This window comes from Typopeltis vanoorti, chromosome 9, assembly GCF_054136105.1.
Source record: "Typopeltis vanoorti isolate ZY-2024b chromosome 9, IOZ_Tvanoo_1.0, whole genome shotgun sequence".
NCBI lineage: Eukaryota > Metazoa > Arthropoda > Arachnida > Uropygi > Thelyphonidae > Typopeltis > Typopeltis vanoorti.
The window spans coordinates 24,284,158-24,297,195 of NC_143557.1; the positions used below are offsets into that span (position 1 = coordinate 24,284,158).

General features: G+C 36.3%; 1 protein-coding gene across 1 annotated transcript in view; it reads left to right on the forward strand.

Moving 5' to 3' along the window:
* The window catches only part of LOC150102928 (DNA excision repair protein ERCC-6-like), a 282,232-nt gene that overhangs the window by 164,527 nt on the left and 104,667 nt on the right, over positions 1–13,038 (forward strand). The gene's annotated exons all lie outside the window — the stretch shown is intronic.

A 13,038-nucleotide genomic window follows, 5' to 3' on the forward strand; every position in this document is an offset into this window, starting at 1 on the left:
TCCCAATCTGTCTTCATAATCAGTATTCCATCAGATAACACGATAGTCTGAGTGAGGTCTTATCAACACCTTGTAAAGAGGCAAAATAACATCTTTACACATCGGACAGAAGAAGGAGTTATAAATCTAAATTCAGGAAAACTATTCTACTCGGCAGAGAGGACATAGAGAAGGAGTCACCATTTTAGCGAATAATAGTCTATAAAATGCAGTCATGGCTATAGAACGCATGGCCCAAGAATGATCGCTATCAGATTAAAAGGTAAAGAAAAAAATGTTCATTTTACAATAATTCAAATCTATGCTCCTGACCAGTCACATGAAGAAATCGATACCCTTTATGACAAGATCTAATAGACAAGACCAATAAGAAAGATATATTAATAGTGATGGGAGATTTTAATGCCAAAATTGGGAAGTTCACCCCAGGCATGGAGGATGTGATGGGCAGGTTCCGAATTGATAACAGAAATGAAAGAGGAGAAAGAATATTAGAATTTTGTAAAGCAAATAATCTATTTATCTGTAATACCCTTTTTTTCCATAGACTTTCCCACAAATACACATGGACCTCACCAGATGGTACAATAAGGAACTGTATTGATTACATTCTAATCAAACGCAATTGGAAATCATCAGTGGAAAATGCTAGAACTTTAAAAACTCCAGACTTCAACACTGACCATGAACTGCTTGTGGAAAAAATTAAACTAAAATTCAAATATCGTAAATCACGAGCTCCCATCAACAAAGTGGACCTGTCAAAACTGAAAGAGAAATCTATGCAAGATCAGACACTAATAGGAAATTAGTTTAGAAGATTATCCTATAACAATATAGAAAATACATGGAATCAAGGTAAAAAATTGTTACAAGTACTGCAAGAAACATACTTGGTACAACATCAAGACCAAATCAGGAATAGATTACCCCCTGAAATTCTAAATACTTTAGAAGAAAAAAGAGCAGCAAATTTTTATATATTAAATATAAAAAATACAGAAGAAAATAAACAACATTATAAGAATCTTAAAAACAAAATTGATAAAATGTGCATATCTGCCAAAAATAACTGTTTGGAGGAAAAAGCAAAACTGTGCAAAGAAGCTAATAAAAGAAATGATAATAAAATGGTATACAAAATTATCAAAGACTTAACTAAAATCTATAAAGATAAACCATTAAAATTGAAAGATAAAAACAATCTAGAAACTGGGTCAATACAAAATATTAAAATAATTTGGAAGGACTACTATCAAACATTATTTCAAAAAGAACAGGAGGAGGAAAGTATAACAGAAAAGATGATATATGAAAAGGCACCACCCATAACCCCAGCAGAAATTATAAATGCAATAAACCAAATGAAACCTTCAAAAGCTATGGGTAAAGATGAAATATCTATAGAAATATGGTGGCAAGGAAGCCATTAATTTCTTAATGAATTTATTTAATTAAATTCTTTATACTGGAGTAATTCCTACTGACTTGAAAACAAGAATTATTATACCAATTCACAATAAAGGAAACAAAAGAATATGTGAAAATTATAGACCCATAACACTCTTAAGTCATAGTTATAAACTATTCATTCGAATTCTACAAAAAAGAACACAGGTGCTTACAGAAAAAATCATAGAGGAAAACCAAGCAGGATTCAGGCCACATAGATCCACTATAGATCATATCTTCACCATTAATAATATAGCAGAAAAATATTGGGAATAAAACCTGCCCATATACTGTTATTTTATAGATTTTAAGCAAGCCTTTGATTCGGTTAATAGAAACAAATTGATCACTATCCTAAAAAACGTAAAAATGGATTCTGATATATTAACATTAATTATAAATTATTATGGAGACACCAAAGCTTTTGTTAAAATGAACAACATTAAAACCGAGTATTTCAGAGTCGAAAAAGGTGTAATGCAGGGATGCCCTCTCTCACCGCAACTCTTTATCATCTTCCTAGAAGAAGTCTGTAAAACCATAGTTGATGAACCAGGTGTAAAAATCAATGGTACCAACATCATCATCATCATCATCATCAAATTCCTGCCATGTACCCTCAAGGGGTGTACAGGATATGACAGTACTACGTGAAAAAATTACATCATTACTAACTTCCTATCTACAATTTTCCTCCAAATCAGTCTGTTACTTGTCAAGACTCCAACATTATCAGATCTTATATTTCTATCGTCTAAGGCGCTTTGTACCGTATCAATCCACCTATATCTTGGTCTTCCTCTGGGTCGTTTTCCTGCCAACCTGGCAGAGAACACTTGTTTTGCTAATCTTTCCTCTCCCATTCTATTTAAGTGACCATACCATCTGAGATTAGCTCTGCTAACGCATTCCTGGATGCTGACAATGTCAAGTTCTTTCCTAATATCCTCATTTTTAATATGATATTGCCATTGATGCCATCTGTTCACGCCTCTAATCTTTCTCAGGACTCTCATATCTGCGGTCTCTAGTCTTTGGTCAAGTGTTTTACTTCTGACCCAGCTCTCAGATCCATAAGTTAAAATTGGTTTGAACACAGTCTTGTATACAGCTAATTTAGTGTTCCGACTAATTTCTTTCTTATTCCATATGAATTTATTCAATTGACTTCCCACGATACCAGCTTTGCTGATTCTGTTGTCTATTTCTATATTTAGTTTACCATCTTCAGTAAAAATTGTGCCTAAGTAGCTGAAATGTTTTACTTGTTCCACAGGTTCTCCATTCACAACACAGTTGACATTTTCAATGATTCTGCCTATTTTCATTGTCTTTGTCTTTTTATTGCTGACCTTCATACTATATCTATTACAACAGCTATTCAATTTAGTCAGAGAATCTTGCAGACTTGTAGCGGATTTATTTAGAAGTATAACATCATCCGCATAAAGCAAAGAGCTGACATTAACATCTCCAATTTTGATATCAGGTTTAATACCACATTCCTTCATAATGTGATCCATATAGATAATGAATAACAGAGGGGATAATGTACATCCTTGTCTCACACCAGATTTAACATTAAACCATCTTCCTGTACTTCCTTCAATTCTAACTGCTGACTCACAACTCAAATAAAGACTAAGTATTGCTTGATATAATGCCCCATTGACACCATATAACTGCAGTGTATTGAATAGCTTCTCTCTTGGCACCTTGTCATATGCCTTTTCCAAATCGACAAAACTTAAATACAGATCTTTCTTATATTCCCATGCTTTCTCGACTATTTGTCGTAAAATGAAGATCTGATCCTGACAGCCTCTATTTGGCCTGAATCCAGCTTGTTCTTCACCAAGCTTTTCTTCCACAATTCTTCTCAACCGTTTCTCAAGTATACTTGCATAGATCTTGCCAGGAACACTCAGTAGGGAAATACCTCTGTAATTCTCACATTCAGTTTTATTTCCCTTTTTATATATGGGTACTATGAGAGCTCTACTCCAATCATCGGGAATTCATCCCTCTGTCCAGGCTTTCTGAACTATGCAGTGCAGCCACTGTAAGACTCTTATACCACCATACTTCAGCATTTCTGGTCGAATATCATCTACTCCTGCTGCCTTTCCACATTTCAAGCCTTTGATGGCTTTTTCTACTTCAAGTATGGATATGTATTCCTGACTGCATGCCTGGTCAGTGTTTTTTATCACTGTGCTGTCATCACTGCTTGTTTCATTTAGCAGTTTTTCAAAGTAATTACTCCATACTTCAAGGATATCTTTTTCTCCTGTTTTCATTTCACCTTTATCATCTCTAATTCCTTTTACAGCACTCTTTCCTCCATTCCTAAGCTTCTTCAACAACCTCCAGAATATTTTGCCACCTTCTTGATATTTATTTTCTATATTCTTGCCAAAGTACTCCCATGACTTTTGTTTAGCTAGTTTTACACACTGTTTAGCTTTCTTACATTTGTCTCTGTATTCTGTAAGAGTAAAAGCTGACTTATTTGCCAGGAACTTTTGATATGCTTTCTCCTTTTCCTTCACTGCCTCTTTAACTTCCTGTGTCCACCAGGGAGTTCTGATTTTTTTATCTTTGCACACAACCTTACCACATGCCTCTCTGGCAGAATCAATCAATGTTTCCTTCAGAGTTTGCCACTGAATCTCCAAGGTTTGATTCCTGTTCTCAAACTCTTTCATTTTCTTTTCAATAATATTTCTGTATTTTAGTCTACAGTTTACATCTGAGAGCTGCTCAACTTTTATTCGCTTTAAAACTTTCTTACATGTTATTCTTTTCAATATGAAATTCAATTTTATCCTGCTCAAGACTAAATAGTGATCACTTCCGATTTCAAATCCTCTGTACACTCTGGTGTCCTGCACCAGGGAGAAAACATCACTATCAACAATAACATAGTCAATGAGACTTTTCTTATTCCTAGCCTCTTCTCTCCATGTGAATTTGTGCACATTTTTATGTTGGAACATGGTGTTAGTAATAACCAGTCCATGTCCTGAGCAGAAATCCAACAGATATTTGCCATTATTATTAGCTTTGCTCTTTTCTCCAAATTTTCCCAAAATATTTTTGTATGTCTCACAATCATTTCCTACTCTACTATTTAGATCCCCAACAAGGACCAACTTTTCCTTTTTCATTGTGTCAGTTGCTTTTTCTAAAGCCTCAAAAAATTCCTCCACTTCTACCTTAGTAGAACCTTCTGTGGGACCATAGGCACAAATAAGTCTCATTGTCCAGTTCCCCATTCTCATATTTGCCCACATTACTCTACTTGAGACTGACTGCCATTCAAGAAGATTAGCCTCGTATTTTGTGTTGAATACTATGGCTACTCCTTCTTTTCCTTGATTGTTATTGCCTGAATATAACATTTTGTATTTATTGCCCAGAAAGATCTCACCAGTTTTGGTCTTTTTTGTTTCAGTCACCCCTATTATGTCGATCTGGTACTTATCTAATTCCTCAGCTAGCTCCATTTCTTTGCCATTCAGGCTTCTTACGTTGATAGTACCGATCTTGAACTCTGGTGATGTTGAGTTGGGGTTTGTTTTCAGATTTGTTCCAGTAGCTGACTTTTCGCTGTTCGCCATGGTTCCCTGGCAAAAACAACGGGGGCCTTGTTTAACCGGGCGATGCCCCAGCCGGCATGAAATTTTGTCATGTTGTACCATCATTTTTTTATTTTGGTTTAACCAATAAGAATACAATTTGGTCGGCTAAATCCCAAATTGCCAGCCCATCCTCGTTCGTTCAGTATCAAAGTAGATACCCAACAGGGTGCACCATGAGAAGGTGAGGATTGGACATTAGGTCAGAAGCCCTGGTCGGTTCTCCGCATTCCTTTAAAGGCTATGTGGAGGTCTCCTCTCAGTTATACAGCTTTGACCCTTAAGCACCCCTGGTACCAACATTAATCACATAAAATACATGGATGATATCATTATTTTAGCAAATTCTAAACCACAGCTAGAAAAAACTATTAATATTTTAAATGACTCTTGTAAAACTTATGGTATGAAAATAAATCTTCATAAAACAAAAATAATGAAGATAGATAGAGAGGAAGAAAATATTTCTATAAATCTCGAAAATCACCTGTTGGAACAAGTTAATAAATATGTTTATTTTGGCAGTCTTATATCTAGTAACCTCAACAATATGGAAACAGTAAAACACAGGCTAAACCTAGGTTGGACCAACATGGATAAACTAAACAAAATATGGAAAAATAAAAAAATCCCAATGAGTCTAAAATTAAAATTATATAAAACAATTATTATTGCAACGGCTGCTTATGCTTCAGAAGCCTGGAGATTAACTCAACCAATCAAGAAACTTCAAGCATTTGAAATGAAATGCCTCTGAAAAATTAATAACACCCACTGGATGCAACACAAGACTAATGATCAAGTCAGAACAGATTTAAACTTCCCCAATATTATAATAGACATAATCATTAAGCATCAACTGAGATGGTTTGGTCATATTCAGAGAATGGCCCCCTCATAGACTCCCATATTTAGCTCTGAATGGATATATAGGAAGAAAAAGACCTAGAGGCAGACCAAGAAGTACTTGGATAAAGTTGCTGAAAGAACATTTCCATCTACCAGCTATAGAGTCATGATTGAGATGGCTAAAGATCATGATAAGTGGAGAACTTTTTTCTTAGTGGACTCAACCCGTTATCAAGCAGATGAGATGATGAGAGAAAACTTTATAAATAATTCCCTCTGTGAAGTGATTTTGATTTCTAAGGTTATGAATAAACAACAAAGGAAACTTAATTTAGAACTAACAGCAACTTTTTAAAATGTTAACTGGGAAATTGTGATTCTTGAAGAAGAAAAGAACGAGGCAAGCTAACAAAAAGAAATTTATTTTTCCAAGCAGATACAATATTTTTGTGCAATAAATTATTTCAACAATTTCCTATACCCAGCGAAAGCCAGTTCCCCCCCCCCCCCCCACACACACACTGATATATGATAAAAAAAAGTTATAGTATGCTATGGAAGTTTTTCTTAATTTGTCCTTCCATTAACAACAGACTATCAGATAGAAAAACTAAAAATATAAAAATATATTCTGCATATTTATATTGAGCACCCTGCATTATGGCCTGATTGGTCAAGTGGCTGGCATATCCACTCACCATCTGATTATCTGTGGATTAGAATCCTGCTACGGGCATGGATGTTTGGAAATGTCTTCAGAGAAGAGATTAATTTCATTCCCTGGTGTGAGACCGCTGACTCACCGGATGCCTGAAGTGACTTGAAAAAATTCCATGTTTGGTCTCTTGAGAAGGGTTTCTGAATAATGTAATACTACTAAAATATATATAAAATTAATAAACATTGAAAAAAAAAACTGGGGGTGCTTAAGGGTCAAAGCTGTATAACCAAGAGGAGACCTCCACATAGCCTTTAAAGGAATGTGGAGAACCGACCAGGGCTTCTGACCTAATGTCCAATCCTCACCTTCTCGTGGTGCACCCTGTTGGGTATCTACTTTGATACTGAACGAACGAGGATGGGCTGGCAATTTGGGATTTAGCCGACCAAATTGTATTCTTATTGGTTAAACCAAAATAAAAAATGATGGTACAACATGACAAAATTTCATGCTGGCTGGGGCGTCGCCCGGTTAAACAAGGCCCCCGTTGTTTTCGCCAGGGAACCAGGGCGAACAGCGAAAAGTCAGCTACTGGAACAAATCTGAAAACAAACCCCAACTCAACATCACCAGAGTTAAAGATCGGTACTATCAACGTAAGAAGCCTGAATGGCAAAGAAATGGAGCTAGCTGAGGAATTAGATAAGTACCAGATCGACATAATAGGGGTGACTGAAACAAAAAAGACCAAAACTGGTGAGATCTTTCTGAGCAATAAATACAAAATGTTATATTCAGGCAATGACAATCAAGGAAAAGAAGGAGTAGCGATAGTATTCAACACAAAATACGAGGCTAATCTTCTTGAATGGCAGTCAGTCTCAAGTAGAGTAATGTGGGCAAATATGAGAATGGGGAACTGGACAATGAGACTTATTTATTAGTAGAACCCACAGAAGGTTCTACTAAGGTAGAAGTGGAGGAATTTTTTGAGGCTTTAGAAAAAGCAACTGACACAATGAAAAAGGAAAAGTTGGTCCTTGTGGGGGATCTAAATAGTAGAGTAGGAAATGATTGTGAGACATACAAAAATATTTTGGGAAAATTTGGAGAAAAGAGCAAAGCTAATAATAATGGCAAATATCTGTTGGATTTCTGCTCAGGACATGGACTGGTTATTACTAACACCATGTTCCAACATAAAAATGTGCACAAATTCACATGGAGAGAAGAGGCTAGGAATAAGAAAAGTCTCATTGACTATGTTATTGTTGATAGTGATGTTTTCTCCCTGGTGCAGGACACCAGAGTGTACAGAGGATTTGAAATTGGAAGTGATCACTATTTAGTCTTGAGCAGGATAAAATTGAATTTCATGTTGAAAAGAATAACATGTAAGAAAGTTTTAAAGCGAATAAAAGTTGAGCAGCTCTCAGATGTGAACTGTAGACTAAAATACAGAAATATTATTGAAAAGAAAATGAAAGAGTTTGAGAACAGGAATCAAACCTTGGAGATTCAGTGGCAAACTCTGAGGAAAACATTGATTGATTCTGCCAGAGAGGCATGTGGTGAGGTTGTGTGCAAGGATAAAAAAATCAGAACTACCTGGTGGACACAGGAAGTTAAAGAGGCAGTGAAGGAAAAGGAGAAAGCATATCAAAAGTTCCTGGCAAATAAGTCAGCTTTTACTCTTACAGAATACAGAGACAAATGTAAGAAAGCTAAACAGTGTGTAAAACTAGCTAAACAAAAGTCATGGGAGTACTTTGGCAAGAATATAGAAAATAAATATCAAGAAGGTGGCAAAATATTCTGGAGGTTGTTGAAGAAGCTTAGGAATGGAGGAAAGAGTGCTGTAAAAGGAATTAGAGATCATAAAGGTGAAATGAAAACAGGAGAAAAAGATATTCTTGAAGTATGGAGTAATTACTTTGAAAAACTGCTAAATGAAACAAGCAGTGATGACAACACAGTGGTAAAAAACACCGACCAGACATTTAGTTAGGAATACATATCCATACTTGAAGTAGAAAAAGCCATCAAAGGCTTGAAATGTGGAAAGGCAGCAGGAGTAGATGATATTCGACCAGAAATGCTGAAGTATTGGTATAAGAGTCTTACAGGGGCTGCACTGCATAGTTCAGAAAGCCTGGACAAAGGGACGAATTCCCGATGATTGGAGTAGAGCTCTCATAGTACCCATATATAAAAAGGGAAATAAAACTGAATGTGAGAATTACAGAGGTATTTCCCTACTGAGTGTTCCTGGCAAGATCTATGCAAGTATACTTCAGAAACGGTTGAGAAGAATTGTGGAAGAAAAGCATGGTGAAGAACAAGCTGGATTCAGGCCAAATAGAGGCTGTCAGGATCAGATCTTCACTTTACGACAAATAGTCGAGAAAGCATGGGAATATAACAAAGATCTGTATTTAAGTTTTGTCGATTTGGAAAAGGAATATGACAAGGTGCCAAGAGAGAAGCTATTCAATACGCTGCAGTTATATGGTGTCAATGGGGCATTATATCAAGCAATACTTAGTCTTTATTTGAGTTGTGAGTCAGCAATTAGAATTGAAGGAAGTACAGGAAGATGGTTTAATGTTAAATCTGGTGTGAGACAAGGATGTACATTATCCCCTCTGTTATTCATTATCTATATGGATCACATTATGAAGGAATGTGGTATTAAACCTGATATCAAAATTGGCGATGTTAATGTCAGCTCTTTGCTTTATGAGGATGATGTTATACTTCTAAATAAATCCGCTACAAGTCTTCAAGATTCTCTGACTAAATTGAATAGCTGTTGTAATAGATATAGTATGAAGGTCAGCAATAAAAAGACAAAGACAATGAAAATAGGCAGAATCATTGAAAATGTCAACTGTGTTGTGAATGGAGAACCTGTGGAACAAGTAAAACATTTCAGCTACTTAGGCACAATTTTTACTGAAGATGGTAAACTAAATATAGAAATAGACAACAGAATCAGCAAAGCTGGTATCGTGGGAAGTCAATTGAATAAATTCATATGGAATAAGAAAGAAATTAGTCGGAACACTAAATTAGCTGTATACAAGACTGTGTTCAAACCAATTTTAACTTATGGATCTGAGAGCTGGGTCAGAAGTAAAACACTTGACTAAAGACTAGAGACCGCAGATATGAGAGTCCTGAGAAAGATTAGAGGCATGAACAGATGGCATCAATGGCAATATCATATTAAAAATGAGGATATTAGGAAAGAACTTGACATTGTCAGCATCCAGGAATGCGTTAGCAGAGCTAATCTCAGATGGTATGGTCACTTAAATAGAATGGGAGAGGAAAGATTAGCAAAACAAGTGTTCTCTGCCACGTTGGCAGGAAAACGACTCAGAGGAAGACCAAGATATAGGTGGATTGATACAGTACAAAGTGTCTTAGACGATAGAAATATAAGATCTGATAATGTTGGAGTCTTGACAAGTAACAGACTGATTTGGAGGAAAATTGTAGATAGGAAGTTAGTAATGATGTAATTTTTTCATGTAGTACTGTCATATCCTGTACACCCCTTGAGGGTACATGGCAGGAATTTGATGATGATGATGATGATGAAAAAAAAAAACAGCCCATGGTACTGTAATGCTTGAATTACCCTCTTAAAACAGTGCTGTTTTATGAAAATTTATTTTTACCCCTTCCTATGCGCTCATCCTGGCTATCATCTATTGATGACATTTCACAGTCAGACTTAGTGCTGAAATAGCTTGAGATCGTTTCTCATCAGCCGAATGATGATGATATCTTCTTAGCAGTAGTGTTCAGTACTAGAAGTGATACAACTAATCTTATCACCAGTGTCCTTGGCATTTTTTCCAATGCCTAACCCTCTCTATGCCCTTGAGAGAAAGAGATTGAGCTCTTTCATGAAGGGAAAAAGTTTGAGAGAAAATTTTTAGTCAGTTCATTAATCGATGAGCACTTGTCAGAAATTCTGCAGAAATCTGTAATTTCAAATAAGAGTTAGTGTACAACAGTTCTTTGTCTCCAATATCCATGTTGTCCAAAGCACATGATATGCATACCATATCTTGATTAATGTCACTGGAAGTGCCAATGTTGACTGCTTGTCATTATGAGAACTGCCTAAAAATACTATAGAATTTTCATTGTATAAGGTTTTTCAAATAAAAAAAAAATCCCTATTCAGAGCAAGCTGTAGAGAACCAGTAAATGAAGTACCCTAACCAGATCATTGGAAAGATATTTTGACAATAAAAAATATTAGTTCAAAAATGTCCAATAGGTGAAATTTGGCTGTGAGTGAGAGGACAAAATTACATTAATGTGAAGTGGTTGGTATGTGATTGTGAAATGATTCAGAATTGAAGACAAACGAAGTTATTCAATTTATTTCACTCATTTCAAAAAATTATCTGATACAAAAACTATATCACAAGATTATATGCTGCAAGGAGCTGTCAAGGAGATCTGGATGATCAATGAAGATGATTTTGAATGTATTAACCTTTGTACAGGATCAATAGCTGATACTATCATACAGCATTGTCTACAGTGGAACACAACTGATTTATCGAAAGGATTTGCACATAATATGCGATTTTATCTTTCAAATCTGCGAGGTGAAGAGCTTTGTCCTGATACACCATGCTTTTGAGGTAATCCCAAAGCCAAAAGTAACAGGAGTTAAGGTCTCATGAATATGGTAGCCATTTCATAGAAAATGAGTGACTGATTATTCAATCCTCTATGTGTGTGTGTGGAGGGGGATTGCTCCATCTTGCATTAACACTGTTATATTTAGGCACTCTGTTTGCTGATGTTGTGTGATGGCAAAACTGCTTAACATGTCTCAGTGACATATCTGTGACTATGCAGGTTTCAGATCTGGTTCAATGGATTTCTTCAAAGAAAAACAGCCCAATAACAAACTTGGCCATAAAGCCCATCCATACTGTGACCTTTAGTGAATGTAAGAGGACTTGTTGAAATGCACCGGGATTCTTTGTAGCCCAGATGTGGCAGTTTTGAATGTTGTTGACTGTTCCACAAACAAACATGAAAATGTGGGGTTCATCACTCCATGGGATGTTTCAAGGCCAATCCTTGTCCACCTTCATGCATGCCAGAAATATCAACACATATGTTTCTCAGATACTGACATCTCTCGTTTGCAACTCTTGCCTGTGGCTCAGTTTATATGGGTAGCATTGCAATGCCTCTCCTTACTTTTGTGTATGGCAAATCTAATTGTCTTACTATAACACGTGCACTACATGAACCTACATCATTCTCATTTGATTGCTCAAAAACTGCACTTGCAACAGTTTTAGTCATTTCCAGAATTTCAGATTTGTGCCCTTTTCCTGGTTAGTCTATCAAATTTACTGTCTGTTCAAATCAACAGACCATGCATCATGCTGCATTTGGTGTCATTGGACCTTTTCGCAAAGTCTTTAGGCATCTGTACTTGTGAGATGCTTCTGCTGCAGCATTTTTCCCAATTCTTATGGAAATACTTCACAATCAAGGCATATTCAGGCAAAATGAAACCCATTAAGCGGGTCGAATGATGACTATAGTCATTCCTGCTCCTTAATTTATACTTACTGATGGCTCATGTGGTAAAATTCAGTATCTTTCCTTTGCTCGCAGTGCCATATTTCTCCTATCGGTCAGTTTTTGAACTAATTTTTTTTTATTGTCCAAATCTCCTCTCCATGATCTGGTTAAGGTACCCCACCAATTTTGAAGATATTTCGTCTACTGGCTCTCTTAAAGATTGCTCTGATTAGAGATACTTTAATTCGAAACCTTCCTTCCCCTCTATTTTAAGGAAGGCATTTTTTTGGTGTGTGTTTAACATGTTTGCTGCCAACTATGAGTATACTCGTAGTTGGTAAACCAGCTACACAAGCCAGCTACGAGTATGCTTATATGATGCTTACCGCCGGCAACGAGATTACTGTACTGACCTTGAAGAAGTGAAAATGCTTGGCTTGTGGAGCTAGCATCAAAACTGTGTATTCTCATAGATAGTATATGCTCTGCACAAGCCAACTACGAGTATGCTCATATGATGCTTACCACCGGCAACGAGATTACCGTACTGACCTTGAAGAAGTGAAATTGCTTGGCGTACGGGAACAGACTATGCCAAAGTAGTGTGGCAGCGAACGTGTTAGGGGGGGGGTATGAATCGGGAAATGGTACTTTGGGAATTTTGTGCATGAATGCAGTCTTTTTTTGGGTATTTCATTTTTTTATAGGCAGATGTTACCTTGTGGCATAGGGCATCTTGATAGTAACATGGGTCCGTTGCATAAAAACTCCACAGTGTAGGCAGCACCTGATTATCCAGAATATCAAAGTACTGAACTGCCTTCATGGAATCACAGACAACAACCAGTGGTTCCACTCCAA